The following is a 4,846-nucleotide window of genomic DNA, read 5'->3' on the forward strand; positions in this document are numbered from 1 at the left end:
CTTTTCTATATTGTTCTATCTTTATTCCCATTAGTTTTTGTTTTACAAAATACATACGAGAGCACCTAAATTAGTGTGACTAGTTTTACCACCGCCACAAAAGGTTTCACACCAAATTAAAATAGTTTAGTATTTTATAAATTATAAAAGGCATTTAATTTATTTCTTAAGCCACTGTTTTATTCACCAAAGGGCATATAAACTCTTTACCAAATGTGGTTTTCAACATGACAAATATCTAGGGATTATTTGCCACACTTTGAACATTTTAGTTTTTATGTTTGAAAACTTTTTTGGTTTTACTTGATTTTGAATTTTAATTTCTAATGGGATTGAATCATCGCGAGATTAACAACAATAATCGTGGTGACGTGTCATGGTTAGCAGAGATTACTGTAGCTTAATTATCCGGGCGTCACATGGTTGCCTTGGCGCCCTAGACGGTTGGAGTTGTTCAGAGCTCAATCATTGTGGTGTAAAGCTCTGGGCAAGCGTCGGGGTCTCCAATTAGGTTGTGGAGATCGCCCCGAGCAATTTGACGGGTACCGGTGACCGCCCCCAAGGGTTGCCAAAGTGTACGGGTTTGGTGACCGTCCTCAAGGGCCCCTTATTGTAATCACGACATCTTGCATTGTGCGAAGGCGTGAGGAGATTACGGTGGCCCTAGTGGCTTCTTGGGGAGCATTGTGCCTCCACACCGCTCCAAATGGAGATTAGCATCCGCGAGGGTGTGAACTTCGGGTACATCGTCGTCTCCGCATGCCTCGGTTATCTCTTACCCGAGCCCTTTACTTATGCACTTTACTTTGTGATAGACATATTGTTCTTTGTCATATATCTTGCTATCACATAGTTCCTTATCTTGCTTAGCATAAGTTGTTGGTGCACATCAGTGAGCCTAGTTGTTGTAGGTTTTGTGGTTGACAAATTAACCGCTAGGTTTATTCCGCATTTGTTCAAGCCTAAACTGTAATTATTTTAAAGCGCCTATTCACCCCCACTCTAGGCGACATCCACGATCTTTTAATTGGTATCAGAGCCTCGTATCTCCTTGTTAGGCTTAACCGCCTAGAGAGTAAAGATGTTGACTAGGGGATTAGGATTCTCTGACACCCTTAGTTTCGATGGCACAAATTTTGATGTTTGGTTAATTCGCATGCTTAATCTCTTTAGGGTCATGGACCCAAATTTAGAGAGAATTGTAGATATGGGTTTTTTCTCCTCCAAAGGATCCCCAAAGATTATCTTTAGAGGATGAGAAAAACTCTTATCTCAATGCTCAAGCTTCTAATGTGCTTTTAGATGCTTTGAGCAATGTAGTTATATTTCAACTCATGCCGTTCCGGGATGCTCATGAGTTGTGGACGAAGCTTCAAGATAAATATGCTGTGTCCAAGATTTGTGGGGATGATGGTTCTCCCTCCACCTCCGTCCGTGTTGCCTTCTCAACTTCTTCTAGTTCACCTACATGTGGTTTGCCACAAGGTAATGATATGGTGAGTAGTGTTGGTCATTGCAATGATGATAGTATGCTTATTGTGGATGATCCTTCATCTCTATATTATTGCAATGCTCCTTCTTTGGGCTTTAAGACTTCAAGCTCTCCAAATGTTTCACATGCTTGTGTTGGTAGTCCTAGCATATCATGTAGGAATTGCTTGAATAAATCTCGTGATGATATGCTTGCTATGTCTTGTGGCCATAATAAAAATGCATCTATTTCCTCGAATTGTTGTACTAACAATGTAGAGGAAACCGAACACTCCATGGAACAAGATGTGGTGTTTAATGGTGCGTCAAGGGATCCTACATCATCATCTATTCCTTTTTGCCTTATGGCTAAGGCGTCAAAGGTACCTCCTTCTTTGTACCCCAATATGTCTCTTGATGATGATGTTGATGCTAATGGTGATGACAATAATGATGAAGAGAATGATAATGTTGCCTCCTTAAAAACTAAGGGGGAAATGATTTTTAAAGCTCTTCATACAAATAAAATTGCTTGTTCCAACTTCATGGAAATAATGTCCATTGCCATTCATGGCAAGAAATACATTGAGGAGTTGGAATCTCATCTAGAGGAGCATGAGGTCACCATTGAGAAAATGGAAGCTCACGAGCGTGATTACGCAAATGAGATCGCGGACCTATCTCAAGCTCTTGAACATGAACAAACCACCTCTGAATCTCTTGAGGAGACTTTTTCCCTAGAATTATCTAGAGTGAGGGAGTCTCATGATAGAGCTCTTGAGGTGGCCAATTATTTCAAAACTAAAAATGCTAAGCTTGAAGTTTCTCATGCTAAACTCCTTGAGGATTTTGAGCACCTCGAAAATGGCTCAAGGGTCATCAAGGGTGAGCTCATCAAACTCACCAAGTCTCATGTCCAACTTGAAGCTTCTTATTTAAAAGAGCTTGCCAAGTTGACCTCTCCTATTGTTGTAAATGATGATGCTTGTGCTACTAACTCTATTACTTGTGAAGCATCCATTTTGAAGGAGAATGTTGAGCTACAGGCTCAACTTGAGGTGCTATCTAGCAATTATGGGAAATTGGAAGAAAGTCATGAAAAGCTATCAAGCTCTCATGATGATCTTATAGTATCCGATAATGTGCTAAAGATAGCTCATGAGGCCATGATTCCTAAGGTAACATCCAGTGACCCTCATGTGGATACTAGCACCACTTCTAGTCAAAATAGTATATTGCCATGTGCCAGTCCTTGTAATTCATCTACTCACAATGCTGGTACATTTTGTGATGATTTGCTTTCCTTGCCTTGTTCCTCTAACGATGAATCTTATACTTCCTCTAGTACTTGTGTTGAGACTAACCTTTTTTTTGAGAATCTTGTGTTGGGACTAACCATGTAGAGGAAATCAAAGAGCTCAAGGCCCAAGTCACTTATTTGACGAAAGACTTGGAAAAGAGTCATGAAGGGAAATCCACACTCAACGATATCTTGAGTGTGCAAAAATCCCCCAATCACAAAGGTGGACTTGGATTCAACTCCAATAAGAAGAAGAAGTCCAAGAGAATCGAGAAGAAGGGCCAAGAACAAGTCAAGAATTCGGCCAAGATTATTTGCTTCAAGTGCAAAATTGAAGGGCATCATGTTAGATCTTTCCCATTGAAGAAGGCGGCCATTAGTGTCAAGCAACAAGGGAAGAGGCCACAAGTTCAATCTCATGCTCAACCTCAAGTTGAAGAAAGGCCACTTCCCAAGAAGACTCAAGTTAATGCTTCTCTTGTTGAGAAATCAAGTGAGAAGAAAGTGAAGAGTAGACGTTGCTACTTATGTCGTGAAAAAGGTCATGTCGCTTCTTCATGCACTAGTGGTAACTTATCCAACCCAATTATTATTGATGATATCTATTCTCTTGGGAAGGATAAGGTTGGCAATGTGTTTGCCAAGTTTGTTGGTACTCAAAGTGGTTTCAAGAAAAGAACCATTTGGGTAGCCAAGCCTATTGTGACTAACCTCTTAGGACCTAACTTGGTTGGGGACCACCAAGCTCAAACTTGATCAATAGGTGTTGTTGGAGGGCATTGGAGACTTGGCTACATTATGAAGAATTAAGGGGACTTCATCATTCTTATTGTCTCAAGCCAAGTCAATTGGATTATCAAGTTTCTATCTTATATCCAATGTGCCTCCTTGTGATAACTTGTACTTAAATTGTTTACATTGAAAGTTACTTGCCCCCTTGCATGTTTTGGTTTTGTTCCTTGCATGTGTTTGTATATGTTGTGCTTCCAACTTGCTTATCTTGATCAATCAAGTATGTGTGTGTTGGTTTGCACATCATGTACGTGTGTGTTGTGCGTTGAGCCTTTATGCTACTTGTGTGTATCCTAGATTGGCTCGTGTGAGATGGAACATCCCATTTTGGGGGAGTGATGTGCTTTGTGCACCTCACAATCCTATAAATGTGTGTACATGAGGAATACCATCTAGTATTGATATTACAAGATTATCTAGTCGCTAGGTGGTATATCTCTCATGAGAAATTCAAATTTTAAAAAGTCCATTGATTATCTCTCGTTTGATCCTCTTATTGCCTCTTGTTAAGTTTTCTTTGGTATCACATTATGGGGGAGTAATATGCTATGTGCATATTACAAGCCTAGAAAATGTGTACATTTGAGATATTGTCACTTAGAGTTGATATGATTAATTATCTTGTTCCTAAGTAACATTTTAGCTCTACAAGTTGCAATTTGCTTGTGTTTGTTGTGAAGATGATGTTGGATGTCCTTGTTATCTATCACCGGGAATTATTTTCAAATACTTCTTGTCTTTGACAATTAGTAGTCACTTATGTGTGGTAGAATTTGTTGATCATCTTTACTTTGGCTTATGTTTTTATTTTCCTTTTCTCTTGCCAAGGTTCGTGTCAACTCCCTTGTCTTCCCTACCACTTGTGGATCTTGTTTATTTCTTGTTCTTTTCTAGTGTTTTCTGGATATAGTGAAACTGGTGATCCCACCTTGTGCATTTTGTATTCAAATGCAAATCCTATATAATGCACAAATCGTGGGGAAGCTATCCTATTTTCTTTAGAACACTCTTCTTGTGATCCTTATCAAGTGTGTTTTGGTGGAAGGCAAGCCATTTTGTTTTGGTACTTTGTGCCATCATGAAACTTTGTTGAGAGCTTGGTTTGTTTGGAACCATCCTCTCTTTGGGAGTTTGACATCTTTAGTTTAGTGTGTATCAATGGATATCTCATTCCTTGATGTATCTTTAATGATATCTTCCAAGTGATGATTTCTCCATTTGGTATCTTTTTTCACTTGTTTAAAATTTTTCATTTGGTATCGGTTCTTGAAAGTCTTGAGCATG

Source organism: Triticum dicoccoides, chromosome 5B (assembly GCF_002162155.2).
Source record: "Triticum dicoccoides isolate Atlit2015 ecotype Zavitan chromosome 5B, WEW_v2.0, whole genome shotgun sequence".
Classification (NCBI taxonomy): domain Eukaryota; kingdom Viridiplantae; phylum Streptophyta; class Magnoliopsida; order Poales; family Poaceae; genus Triticum; species Triticum dicoccoides.